The sequence below is a fragment of the Cavia porcellus genome, unplaced genomic scaffold (assembly GCF_034190915.1).
Source record: "Cavia porcellus strain 051 isolate PalLab524CR breed Dunkin Hartley unplaced genomic scaffold, mCavPor4.1 scaffold_38, whole genome shotgun sequence".
NCBI classification, from domain to species: domain Eukaryota; kingdom Metazoa; phylum Chordata; class Mammalia; order Rodentia; family Caviidae; genus Cavia; species Cavia porcellus.
This window is the reverse complement of record NW_026947521.1, coordinates 6,563,749-6,578,420: the sequence shown is the minus strand read 5'-3', so window position 1 is coordinate 6,578,420 and position 14,672 is coordinate 6,563,749. Positions and strand designations below refer to the sequence as shown.

The 14,672-nt window shown below is 37.3% G+C and overlaps 1 protein-coding gene across 2 annotated transcripts in view; it reads left to right on the top strand.

The window, feature by feature from the left end:
* Tmem266 (transmembrane protein 266) overlaps window positions 1-14,672 on the top strand; it is a 100,772-nt gene that overhangs the window by 34,884 nt on the left and 51,216 nt on the right. The gene's annotated exons all lie outside the window — the stretch shown is intronic.

Below are 14,672 nucleotides of genomic sequence, written 5' to 3'. Positions count from 1 at the left end.
AAGTCTGGGCAGCCATTCAACTACATTCCATCCTCATAGATTTTCCTGTTCTGGGAATTTTTACTCAAAATAGACCATATTCATATCAATAATAAAGACTTTAATATACCCAAGGAAATGGAAATCCTGCAAAACGATCTCTCACACCATATTTGAGTGAAAATAAGAATTAACACAAGAAACATATTTAGTACTCAGTAACTTTTTTCTATCAATTTTTTCAGATAAGGGAAATTATGCAACGTTCAACCTTTGTATCTGTTTTTTTTCACTTAACATTATTGTCTCAAGGAACATCCATTTTCCTAAGGATGCCTCAAGTTTATCTTTCTTTATAGCAAAGTAGGACTCAATTGTGTATAAATAGCACATTTTCATAATCAGTTCATCTCTTGATGGGCATATAGGATGTTCCCAAGACTTAGCTGTTATGAATTGTACTGCTATAAACATAAATCACTGTTGTGTGATGTTTTTAATTCTTGTAAATTACCCAAAATGGCAAAAGCTGGGTCAAATGTAATTTCTGCTTTTTGAGGTATCTCCATAATCATTTCCACAGTGATTGTATCAATTTACAATCCCAGCAACATTGAAGAGTACCTTTCTCTCCACAGCCTCACCAGTGTTTGTTATTGGTTCATTTCTTGATGATAGTTGTTCTTTCTAGGATGAGATAGAATCTTAATACTGCTTTAATTTGCATTTTTGAATGGCTAGTGACACTGAATATTTTTTTCTTGTGTCTATCAGCCAATTGTATTTCCTCATCTGAAAAGTGTTTCTTCATTTCAGATGCCCCCTTTTTTTATTGGGTCTTTAAATTTGGAGGGTCTAATTTTTTGTGTTCTTTATATATTCTAGATATTAGTTTTTTGAGGAGTAGCTGGCAAAATTTTTTCCCCTTTTGTAGATTGTCTTTTCACTTTGCTGGTTTCCTTTGCTATCCAAAAGCCTTTTAATTTAATGTGATCCTATTTGTTGATTCTTGGTATTATTTCTTGTGCAGCCAGGACTTTATCCACGCAGTCTTTGCCTATACCTGTATCTTCAAGAATTTTGACTATTTTGTCTTCCACCAAATTAAATATTTCCATTCTAATGTTGCGATCTTTGATCCATTTTGATTTTAGCTTAGCTAAAATGTGTGGTGGGAGACATGGGTCTAAGTTCAGCCTTTAACTCGTGGAGAGCCAGTTTTCTCAGCATCTTGTTAAAGAGGCTATCTTTATGCTAGCAAAGGGCTTTGGTGCCTTTATCAAATATCACATAACTGAGTTTTGCCTGAAGTGACTTCTGTATCTTCTGTTCTATTCCACTGATCCACAGTGGTTTGGTTTTGTTTTCTTGTGTTTCTTGCCAATATCATGCTGTTTTTATGACTGTACCTTTGTAGATCTGGTGTTGTGATGCCTCTTCCTTGCCCTTGTTACCCAGAATTGTTTTTGCTATTATAGATCTTTCCTCATTCCATATGAGTTTTAAGATTGCCTTTCCAGTTCTATAAGAAATGTTATTGGTATTTTGATTGGAATTGCATTAGATTTACATAACAGTTTTGGAAGTATGTCCATTTAACTATATTAGTTATGCCTATATAGGAACATAGGATATCTTTCCATTTTTCTAATAACTTCTTGCATCTTCTTTTTCAGAGTATTATAGTTTTCATTGTAAAGGTCTCTCATTACCTTGGTTAAGAAGATTCCAGAGTATTTCATTTTTCTTGATGCTGTTGTGAAAGATATTATTTCCCTAATTTCTCTCAGTGAGTTTATTTTTGATGTACAAGAATGCTACTGAATTTTGATGTTGACTTATATACTGCCAAATGTGGTTATTAATTGTAGGAGTCTTCTGATGAAGATTTAGGGACTTGCAGTTAGAAGACCATGTCATCTTCAAATAATGATAATTTGACTTCCTCTTTCCCTGTTTATTTCTTTTGCTGGTCTAATTGCTTTAGTTAGTATTTCAAGAACTATGTTGAACAAAAAGTAATGATATTGACCAACCTTGTCTTGTTCCTGAATTTAGAAGGAAACTTCACCTTCTCACCATTAGTATAATGTTGACCATTGTTTTACCATAGATGGCCTTTATCAGATTAATATAAAGGACCTCTATTCCTATCTTCTTGAGTGTTTTTAATCATGAATGGATAGTGAATATTGTCAAATGCTTTTGTTTGGCATCTTTTGGAATAATCATATAGTTTTTGTCCTTGATTCTATGTATGTGGTAAATTACACTTAGCGATTTGTACATGTTAATCTAGCCCACTGTCCTTGGAATGAGTCCTAGTTGGGTGTGATATATTTTTGATGACTTTCTGCCTTCTGTTTGCAGTATCTTATTGAGGATTTTTGCATCTGTGTTCATTAAATAAATTGGTCTGTAGTTCTCTTTTTTGATTGGGACTTTTTCTGATTTTAGAATTAAGATAATACTTGCTTCTAGAAATGACTGGGAATACTGCTTTGTCTTCAGTTTCATTAGAATTTGAGAAATATTGATGATAGATCTTGGTGTTGTAGAATTCGGTGATGAATCCATTTCTTACTTGATAATTTTTTTTATTCTTCAAATTCACTGACTGATATTAGTTTATTTAAATTTTTATATCTTCTCAGTTCAGCTTTGGTAGCTTATATTTATCTAGGAAGTTACCCATTTTTTCTGCATTTTCCAGTTTATTAGATAGAATACAGGTTCTCATAGTATCTTCTGGATCTCAGTAGAAACCATTGTGATTTCAGCTTTTCATTTCTAATTGCAAAGATTTGAATCTTTTCTTCCTTTTTTAAAAACATTGATTTTAGATTTGTCTATTCTGTTGAGTCTTTGAAAGAACCAATCTTTCAATTCATTGATTCTTTGTAATTTTTTATCTTCAGTTGCATTGATTTCTGCCGTAATCTTTTTATAATTTCCTTCTTCATGGTACTTGGGGTTTGGAGTGTTCACATTTTTCTAAGACCTTTCCGAGGACCTTAGGTTACTTATTTGAATGTTTTTAATGTGAAAATTTACTCCTATGAACCTTCCTCTTAGGACTACTTTTATTGTGTCCCATAGGTCTCAGTATGTCACACTGACATTATTGCTTAATTATGAAAACTAATTTCATCTGTGACCCATCGATTATTCAGGAGAGTGTTACTTAATCTCACTGTGTTTGCATAGTTTCTGTAATGTCTTTTGCCAATGATTTCAAGTCCTACTGCACTGTGATCCAGTAATATGCATGAGAGAATTTCAGTTCTCTTGCATCTACTTAAGGGAGCATAACACTTTTTTTATAAAGAATCAAAAATGTGATTATGCCAAATCCACATTTAATCTCAGAATAATTCTATTGATGAATTATTAATTTTATGACTTTTTATTAAGCAATAAGTGCTTCACAGGTAAAATATCGCAAAAATAAAGTATTGTAAAAACATCAGAATTTTCAGCATCAACTAGTTTTTGACGTACAGAGTCTAAAAAACAGAAACCAAAAATTCCTATATGAACTACAGTGAAAATACCAGTAGCACTCTCCAACAAAAACAATCTTGGCTTCAGTTGTCACACTCAACAGTCTTTCCACATGAAAATCGCGCGTTCCTTTTATAAGTATCATTTATACTGTAGCACATACATTTTATTTTCCTGTCCTTTCTTATAGGGCACAGTTGACATCTTATTGGTTTTCTTGTCATAGTAGGTCTTTGAAATGCTGCACTCGCCTGGTCAGCTGTCACTCATCAGCGTGGTCCACAATTTTTTGGCACAGTTCCCTGAGCAGAAACATGTTGTTTTTCCTCTGCTGTAAATGATCCTGTATGGAACTGTATTCCCAGTCCTTTAAGAAAATTTCTCTGTTGTGTCTTGCACTTGTTATTCTCTTCACAAACTGTCAAGCTGTTTGTGTATACATGTTTAGGACTGAGAAAAATACAACCCTTAGCCAAGCTCTGTGTTTTGAGTGACATCATAGTTGCTATGTAACTCATCAACATCTACTCGCTTTTGGTTTCATTGTATAAAGTTTCCATCTCAGGCCTCTTGTTTTGTCATGGTTTCCCTATCAATATTTCTATCATGGTGAAATATTGAAATCTGCTGTTCCAGTTTGTTTTTCTTTATCATGTATGAGGCCAATGTAAACCTTTATAAAATCCAAATTGTACTATACAGTTTCTTCTGAAATTGCAACATTTCATTTGGAATTTCTGCTTTGTTCCTCCTGCACTGGTCAACTTGTGCTTTGTTAGAAATGTAACATCAGTTGGAAACTGGAAAACCAATTGTTGGATGTCATATTCTAATTAGTTTGGGAGATGAGAGCAATAAGTCTATTCATAATATCATTCAGTTTATTATTATATAAATAAGGACCTGATGACTGAATTCTAGAATAAATTTCTAAATTGAAAACATAATGTTTTCACATCTACAAGAGCATACATTTTAATGCCATATTTTGACCCATCACTTTTCTGTAAGTCTTTTAAATTCCTACAATTACTGTGAGAAATCCCTGCTATGTACAGCAGACCTGTGAATATTTTCAGTTCAGCTAGTGAGGTGTCATAATGAATACATTTTTATTAGGGCTGTTGATGTATACAGAACATTTTATTTCTATTTCAGCCCTTGTGTATTTCACAGCATCTTGTAACATTTCATCTGTTACAGTTTCCAACATTGAATGGCAGTGTAGGCATTCTTTCCAATGTATTTCACCCTTGACAAGACCCTCACTATATTTTTAGACCTACTTCTAACATTGGATCATTCCATTTGGTTGTGTGGACATTTCACAACATTTTGACTAGTCAAATATGTTCTCACTGCTGTTTTTTTGTCATTTGAATCAAGGAGGTCTGAATTCCCTGTGTCCGTGTAAGTAAATGCTTTCTCCATTTTGCCGTCACAGGAATTTTGGTGCATATGATCAATGTTAAGAGTCATCGTCCTCCTCATCATCCACCTGCCCTACTTTTGTGTTATGAAAATGTATATTTTACTATAATGGAACATCTTCATCATCCATGCATGACTAATCTGCTGATTTACTCTTTTTGTCTTTGTCTTTTTGAGACAGGGTCTGACTGTGCAGTGTCAGGTCAGGCTGGTCTTGGGCTCACTTTGTAATCCAGGCTGGTCTCAAACTTGTAACAATCTGTCTGCCTCAACCTCCCAAGTGCTGGGATTACAGGATGATGATATACTTTTGATGTCCTCCAAAACTTGCAAATCTGGTTTTTCATGTGCCATTGTACGAAACTGGGCTACTTTTAGCAGAAAAAAAAAAAATCAAAAGGAAACTTTTAAAAAACAAATCCTAGAGTGATGTGGGTGTATTACACCCACTGTGATGCCCAGTTAAATACATGCCAAAACATCAGGGAAACAGATCAACATGTCAGTGAAAATCCTGTTTTGATGCTTTTGCATACATGTACATACTTTGCCTTTTGTTGTAAGTGGGCAAGCAGATAAAGACAAAGATGCTTGCTGTATCCCTCAAGCAAAGATACTGAGATACACAGCTGGCTACTGTTACACTAAAAATTTACAGTAGAAAAGTAAGGGATATGTTTGTGGAACTTAGTGTTATACTCTTCAGGTAATTAAGCATGCTCTGTGGACCAGTATGTAGTGTATTTTGGAGAAAGTCTTATGTGCTACCAAGAAGAATGTATACTCTGTTATTGAGTGGGACACTCTGTAAATAATCTATTAAGGCCATTTGTTTGAAAGTTGGTTTGGCTCCAATATTTTTTTGTTGATTTTTTTGCCTAGTTGGTCTGTCCCTTTGTGACAGTGATATATTGAGGTCCCCCAATACAGTTGTACAGCTGTTCATCTGATTTTTCAGGTCCATTAGTATATAATTTATGAAGTTGAGTGTGCTAGTATTTGGTGCCTCTTTATTTACAATTGTTAACTCTTCCCATTGTACTGCTCCCTTAACCAATATCTAGTGACCTTCCTTAGCTCTTCTGATCAGTATTGGCTTGAGATCATTTTATTCAAAATTAGTATAGCAGCTCCTGCTCTTTTCCAGGTTCCTTTAGCTTGAAATATTTTTTCCATCCTTTGATTTTTAATGTTTTTGAATCAAATGTATTTCTTGTATACTACATGTGGTAGGGTTTTGTTTCTTGAGCCCTTCAGCCTGTTTGTATATTTTCACTGGGGAACTGAGACTGTTTACACAGAGAATTATTACTGGGAGCTACTGACTAATTCCTGTTGTTGCATTGTTTTTCTTGTTGCTTATTTCTTCATTTTTCCCATTTTGCTGAGCCCATCAAATGTATTCATTTACTTTGATATATTGGCATTGCTGAATTCATTGCCTTTTTTTAGGATATCCTTGAGAATTTATTGTAATCCTGTAGATGTGAGTTTCTTGAGGTGCTCCTTGTCATGGACATAATGTATTTGGCCATCAATTTTAAAGGAAAGCCTTGCCAGACACATAAGAAAGGATCGAAATTGTTGTTTCTTAGGGCTTAAGGCACTTAATTCTGAGCCTCTCTGGCCTTTAAATTTGTGTAGAGAAGTCTGCTGTGACCTTTACTACTTTTCCTCTATATGTGATTCATTGCCTTTCTGTCCCTGTGATGGGTATCTGGAATTTTGAGTATAATGTGGCATGGAGAGGTTCTCTTTTGGGCATAGCTATTTGGGGTTCTATATGCCTCACTTATCTGTATGTTTATTTCTTTCCCTATATTTGGAGAGTTTACTGGCAGTATTTCTGTGGACAGGATTTTTTTAATGCCATTTGTGTTTTCTTCCCTTTTTTCCCCCCAAGGTTTTGTTCCCAATATTTTCAGTTTATTTAAGGTTATTGGTACAATTTAGATATACATAATGATCACAATCACTATAGGAAATTTATATCTGCGCGTGATATATCTTGATTTCTTTTTCCCCCATTTGTATCCCCTCTTACAAACTCCCTACTCCTCCCCATTCACTAAAATTGTTTTTTATTTTATCTTTCTTTTTTTGGTACCGTTGGTACCGGGATCAAACTCATGACCATGCACTTGCAAGGCAGGTGCTCATGCCACTGAGCTAAATCCGTGGCTATTTTATCTTTCTTTTCTCATTTCTTTTCTTTCTCTTCTTTCCTTTCCCCCTACCTGATCCCTACTTTTCTTTTCCTTTTGAACAGTTTCTTCCTATTTTTCCATATCTGTTGCACATTTTGGTTCTTACTTACATTTTCAGTTTCTCACACCAGAGACATAATGCAGTCTTTACCCATGCGTGTCATTTATTTCATTTATGATTATGGTCTCAAGGTCCATCCATTTAATCATGAATCTCTCAATTTTATGTGTATGGCTGAGTAATATTCCTCATATAAAAAAAAACCCACATCTTTTTAATGTATTTACCGCCTTGATGGGCCTTTGGGTTGCTTCCAGGATTTAGCGACTACAACCCGTGCTGCTATAAACAAGAATGTGCATCTATCACTGTGATATGATGCTTTTCAATCTTCTGGGAAGATACCCAGAAAGGGACTAGCTGGATCAAATGGGACCTCTAATCCTAGTTTTACAAGGAATCTCCACACTGATTTCCACAGTGATTGCACCAGCCTACACTTCCACCAACAATGGCTTCCTTTTTCCTCACAGCCCTGGCAGCATGTTACTAGTTGTGGGGCTGTTTGTTTGTTTATTTGTTTTTGGTGGGTTTTGTTTTTGTTTTTATTTTTGTTTTGAGATACTGGGGATCGAATTCACAATCTTACACTTCCCAGGCAGGCACTTATGCCACTGAGTAAAATCTCCAGCCTGAGTTGTTTTCTTGATAATAGCCATTCTTTCTGGAGAGGGAATGTCAGCAGTGTTTTAATTTGCATTTCTCAAATGACCAGTGATGTTGATAATTTTTCATATATTTATTTGCTGATTGTACTATTACTTCTGAGAAGTATGTTTTCATTTCAGATACCCATTTTTGGATTATATCTTTGAATTTGGAGGGTCTAATTTTTTTCAGTTCTTTGATTTTCTAGATATTAGCCCTTTGAAGAACAGCTGGCAAAAAACTTCTCTGCTCTGTGGGTTGTCTTTGTACTCTGCTGATGATTTCTGTTGTTTCTTAATAAGATGAGACCCCATTTGTTGATTCTTCATGATAATTCTTACATGATTAAGGGTCTATATATGAAGTCTTTGCCTGTATCTGTGTCTTCCAGAGTTCTACCTATTCTATTTTCCAGCAGATTTTGTGTTTCTGTTTTAATATTTAGACCTTCGATCCATTTTTATTTTAGTTTAGAGCATGGTAATAGACATGGGTCTAGTTGTTTTTGGTTGCAGAAAGCCAGTTTTTCCAGCACCATTTATTAAAGAGGCTATCCTTTTTCCAGTGAACATGTTTGACCCTTTTAAAGATCAAGTGGCTGAGTGCATTTGGAGTTGTTTCTGCATCTTTTAATCTGTTCCACCGATCCTCAAGTTTTGGTTTGTTTGTTTTTGTTTTTGCCAGTACCATGGTGAGTTTTTTTTTTCCCAAACCCATTTTATTTCAAGGATAAAAAGAAAGAAAAGAAAAAAACACTACAAAATTTCAAAACATGTCAATCAGGGGGACCATAGGTCTCTTTTTTTTAATCACAATGGCTCAAGAGTACAGTTTCAAGTCAGAGATTGTGATACACCCTAACTTGTCTTTGTTGCCCAGGAGGTCTCTTTTGATTTCAAATGAATTTCAGAAATCTTTTCTCTAGTTCTGTGAGTTATGCTAGTAGTATTTTGATTGAGATTACATTAAATCTGTACAACAATTTTTGGAGAATGGCTGTTTCTACTATGTTGGTTCTTTCTATCCAAGAGCAAAGGTTACCTTTCCATTTTTTATATTCTCTTTGATCTCCTTTTTCTGAGTACAGTAGTTTTCAATGTAGAAATCTTTTTCTTCTTTTGTTAGATTGATTACTAAGTCTTTCTTTCTTTCTATTTTTTGCTGCTATTGGGAAGAGTGTTTTTTCTCTAATTTCTCTCTCAGTGAGTTTGTTATTTGTGTACAGAAAGACTATTGATTTTTGAGTGTTGACTTTGTATCTAGATACGCTACTGAATCTGGTTGTGAAATCTAGAAATCTTTTGGTGGCGTTGTGGGGGATTTCTTTGTAGAGTTTCATGTCATCTACAGATAATAATAATTTAACTTATTCCTATCCTACCTTTGTTCCTTTTATTTCTTTTCCACGTCTAATTGCTCTGGCCAGTGTTTCTGGAGCTATATTGAGTAGGAGTGATGGTAGTGGAGGGAGCAGTCCCGCACCTCTGTGTGTGCAGTCAACTTTGTTGGCCAGGCTGCTGTGTTCTCTGTAGGAAATCAAGAGGTGAGGGGCTTTATGTGGATTGTTTCTGACCATATTTGTGTTCTCTCCATTTTGGGGGGAACTTTCTTGGAATGGCAGTTCATGCTCCCATCCCACCAGTAGTAAGGCCGTGGGCAGTCTGTGGGCTACATTATCATTTTATAAAGTCCGACATCTATGTTTTGCTTGATCAAGTCTCTTATTTCCAACTAATTTTGGTTTCAAGATATATGTCCCTTCCCTTTTTTCACATTACCTGTTTTTAGTTGATTTTTTCTGAAGAAACTCCAGTGAGAGTCCTACTTTCTTAAGCCATGTTCAGTCCCTTGTGTTATCATTTGGTTTTTCACTTCTTCTTATTCTTCTTGATTAGATACACCATCTAGCAGTTTTTAAATACATTTTTCATGTATCTTGTTCACATTTTAAGACACAAAGAAGAAAAGACAACCAAGTACACAAAAAGATACAAGAATTTCTTTGTGATTTTAAATATGTGGTTGTCTTCCAGGATGCAGTTTTGGGGCAGTGTTCAATTCAAGACATGTCCCTGCTCTTCCTGGGAGACAAGGAAGTCTAAGCCTGGGTCCGTCCTGGACACAGTCACCAAAGAGTAGGCCATCGAGCATGATTGAGTGCAGAAGTGCTGGCCCCAGGGATTGCAGATGCGGGCTGAACCTGGCCTCTGCTGGGGTTTGTGTCTTTTAGCTTTAAACACTTTGTGTCTCTTGCTAGCCTAACATGGCTTTCTGACCACAGATGTCTACCATGGCCGACCCTCACCCAGTGCCCGGAGGAATATAAAGCTGCTGCAAGTCCAGGCTCAGTCTGCCACTCAGTGGTATACATCTGAGCACTCACTTAAGGGGGTGCGGCAGCTCACTACATCCCCTGGTCTTTTTGGCACTGAATTTTCCCCTGAAGGCTTTTGGAGAAACCCCAACCCTTCCACTGTGTTTCTTATAGAATCTGCTCTCCTTCTCACAAGTGTAAGCCAGGGAGGAAGTATGGATCGCTCATACCTTTTTCTGCATTGCATTCTGTCTCTTCAATTTCTCACAGTCATCCCATCTTTCCTGTTCTTGAGACTCTAGCTCCCTTCTTTTTGTTCTCTCCCAGGTTATTATTTTCCTGGTTCCAGATCCCAGAAGACTGATTTGTTGGTAGTTACTGCTCTAACATCTTCCCAGAGGTTCTCCACTCTTTGTTTCTCAGCTCCACTTCTGCTGTGTTGCCCACGCTCCTAACTTCTAGATTCAGACAATTCTTTTGCCTTAGCCTCCTAAGTAGCAAGGTTCCACTTAATGTACCACTGCACCAGCTCAAAAGATGCTTTGTACTCTAGATATATAACTTTGATTGTCAGTCATACTCAAGAAAGCTGAGGGAAAAAACAGTGTATCCTGATGGTATCCTTTGGCCACAACTCTAGTCCCGGAATCTTCTTTCCTCAGTTCCCCTGTTAGGAAACATAGTAACAACCTTCTTCCCTTTAGTTTCCATGAGACATTTTGTGTCTTGCAAACAAAAGCTTCCTAAAAGTCCTTCCCTCTCTGGTTCTACAGCCTGGCCATCTTAGGTTCTGCTGCTAATTCCACTCAAGTAGCTTTGTAGGAATTTAACTTCCTCTGCAAAGGAGAAATACAATATCTACCTCACTTCCAGCAAACTTTCCGATTCACAGATCAGAGTGTGGGACACCACACCAACAAATTTGTATTCTCTAAACTTGTTAGAGGTCCACTTTCAGGCCCCCACCCTAGCCATATTCAATTAGAAATTTCGTGGATGAACCCAGAAATCTGGTCTCTAATGCCCCCCAACCCAAGAACAAGGTGGATGAGAAGATTTGAGAACCACAAATCTAAAGTCACACACAGTGGCTCCTGTCAGAAATATGGGAGCACTAATATGTCTCAGACCCCACCTCTGCTCACGTTTGCAATGTAGTATATAAATTAATTTGTGTCCCCCAAAAGATCTGAGTAAAAGCAGACATGGGAACCAGTGAAATGGTTGTACATACAGACACATGCAGGCATCTAAGGGCTGTCAGCTGAGTAAGGCTTAAGAAATAGACCTGGGGTCCTCCAGGGACAATAGAGCTGAGTTTTAGCTTTGTCCACTACAGGGTGAGGAAAGTGCTTGTCCTTAGCAGACTTCTTAGGACCTAAAATCTCAAGGACACCAGCTGAGAAAGGTCAAACTGCAGTTCTGGATGCAACAAGCAAACATGATGCTGGTAGAGAGATGCATGAGTCACAGATAGAAGAGACTGAGATTTTAGTCAGGTCTCTTAAGCATCCTCTCCATCTGCCAGCACCAGACCTAGCAAATCCAAAACAGATTTTGCTTTGCCTTTTACCAGGTTGCTGAGGCAGAAGGTTTGTACTTCAGATGTTCATTTATAGAGTGCTAGACAACACCTGCTTTGTGCTAGCCTAGTGCTATAGGGATGGCTTTGTTTGGAAAATATTATTTTTAAGTAACATCCAGGTTAAGTATTCCCATCATCTTAAGGTGACCTTCTACACTGTGCAGCTTGTTAGGAATCAAACCTCCAGCAGAAGCAGTTACTTAACTACTGTATTATCTAAAGGTGACCTTTCCCATCATCCATCCCTTATCTTTGTCCTTGTTCTGGAGACGTCTTTCCCGGGTCCATCTGTCCTTTCTAGGAAACCACTGCCAGTTTCCAGGAACACTGCTCCCTATACACCCTGGAGAGTGAGTGAAGGAATCAGGGGTGCTGCATAACAACAGCAGATGCCTCACAATCACTTTGGAAGATGACAAGCTATTGAGTCATCATTATAAAAACCAGTAACTAAAAAAGAGGACATTGAGATTTTATGCTTCTTTCCCTAGATGAACTATACCCTAGGTTTATCAAATTATTGATGAAAGTTTGTCTTTATAGCAACTTATTAATAAAGAATGATGAAATTTAAATGTCAGCATTTTACTCCAATGAATGGATGGATTTAGAACAAGATCATCATTTGTTGTCAGTATCATGAAAAGAGTGCCAAGAAGATAGTTGTGACACCACCAATAAAGTCTTGCCCCCAAAAATGAATTTGAAGCTAATTAAAGTCTATATAGACTTTACAGGAAAAATAGAGGACCGAGGAACATGTTAAACTATACCATCCAGACCATGGAAACCTGAGATTCATTTTTCCAATATGTCATCCAAGAAAATGAGACAGGAGAGAAATCCCATCGATTAAATGAGACTTAAGGGTCATGTTAACCAATCCTAGTCTGTGGGCTTTGTTTGGGTCCAGACTGAACAAGCATCTAAAAGATTATAGGACAGATAGGGAAATGAGAACAATGTTCTGGCTATTTAATGGTATTGAGAAACTGCAGTTGACTTGGGGGTGATGACAGTCCTGTGATTGTCTTTCATCAGAAGACTTTTTTAGAGCTACATGTTGAACAGATGAATGAGGTGATACCTAGGATTTATTTCAAAATAATCATGAAGGTTAGGGAATGGGCAGAGATATGGAGAAGATAAGACTGTCAAGAGCTGATAACTGTTGGAGTTGGACAGTGGGGAACTGGAGGTCCATTACACAATTCTGTACAATTCTGTGTATTTGAAATTTTCCTTCCTAAAAGTGAAATTAAACTATTTCTCATCATTTTTATTTCTAGTCTTTGCATGTGTTTTATGTTGGATATAACATATTAATGCAGTAGTTTGTGTTTATTATTTTTAAGTATAGGTTTATCAATTTTTACTTTTTCCTCGCTAGCTAGGGGGTCCAGAAAGTTTGGAGTTTTGTGTTTTAAATCTGCTCAGCTGGACTGGAAGGTCCATGAATGAAAGGCCCTTCTCAGGGCTAGTGTCTGGTGTCACATATCAAATACTGGTTTGGGAGCACAGCTCATTAAGACACGTATCTAGAAGGGGACGTTGCCCACTGGCTTCCAGTCCTGGGACCTCAATCCTGGCTTTACTGTCTGTGGAGGTTAGATGATGCATGTGACCCATCTTAATACCTGGAAGACTATTAACTTGAGAATATATGAAGAGAACAACAGCAACAAAAATGAGATTGGTTAAATATGCATTATGGAATGGATAATAGTGCAATATTTACTATGTAGTTATATGCAACCCCAAATCCTACATAGGAGAGTTCTGTGTTTAATGTTTAGACCCTCTGCCTGAGGTCCACTGAACCTTTAGCAAGGCCAAATTGTCCCTAATGTTGCCTTGACTCTATGCTTTTTTTTACTCCTACCACTACAAACGTCTGGTGTAGAAATGTTGGTAGCTTTCTGAATTGAGTTGCTTCTGATTTTAGAATGCCTCCTCTCCTTTTTTTTTACTGGCTCTAAATTCAGACCTTCCCAGATTCCTCCGCCATCATTAGCTCCTCTTCATTACACAGAGCTTGGCACACTGACATCCTATCCCCTGGACTTTCAAAGCCTGCAGTGATTTGCCTGTGTAAACTATCCCATTGTCCCTATCTCCCTGGTTGAACTGTCTCTCCAACCCAAGGGGAGAAAGAATTTTATCCTACATTGATTGCTTGGAAGAACAGCAGTTTGTGGTAGAATGCAGTTTACAGGATTGTACCTTTGAGTTACCTTTTTAAAACTTGTTCACAGCCATGTACACCAGGCTCCCTCGCTTTGTCTGCTGGGTTGTGTCATCTCCCAGGGGACTTTTGGGTGGCACTGTTGAGTTGGCTGGAAAAGTATTTTGCATTACCGAGGTCAAACTTCAGGTTACAATCTTATATTCAGCCATTCAGATACTTTGGAATGAGTTTGGGTTCAACATTCTATGCAGTTTTAATTTCTGAAAACATTACACTTATGATAATGGAAGCCAGCACTGATATTGTACTTGGTATGTATGAAGCCCTATTCTAAGTCCCTTACATGCAGTCTGTCCCTGGGTTCTAGTATTGTCCCCATTTTACACATGGGGAAGCTGAGGGCAGAAGGGGTAACTATGGCAGTCTCACTCCAGAGTCGGCCCTCTTAGCCACTTTGCTGCCTCTCATTGAAGACCCAGTTGAGAGGCACAGAGAAAAGTCTAGAATAATAAAGAGACAGACTACAAGTTATGCTGGGGTTGGGGCCACAGCAACTTGGTGGAAAGTACTGTGGATAAGAAGTCATAAAACTGAGGGTCTAACTTGCTCCTTCTACTATCTCAGTGTGACACAGAAAAGTCACTGATTTTTGAGCTGGGTGTGGTGGCACATGCCTATAATCCCAGCAGCTCAGGAGGTTAAAGAAGGTGTATTACAAATTCAAACCCATCCCAGGCAATTTATCAAGACCTCAT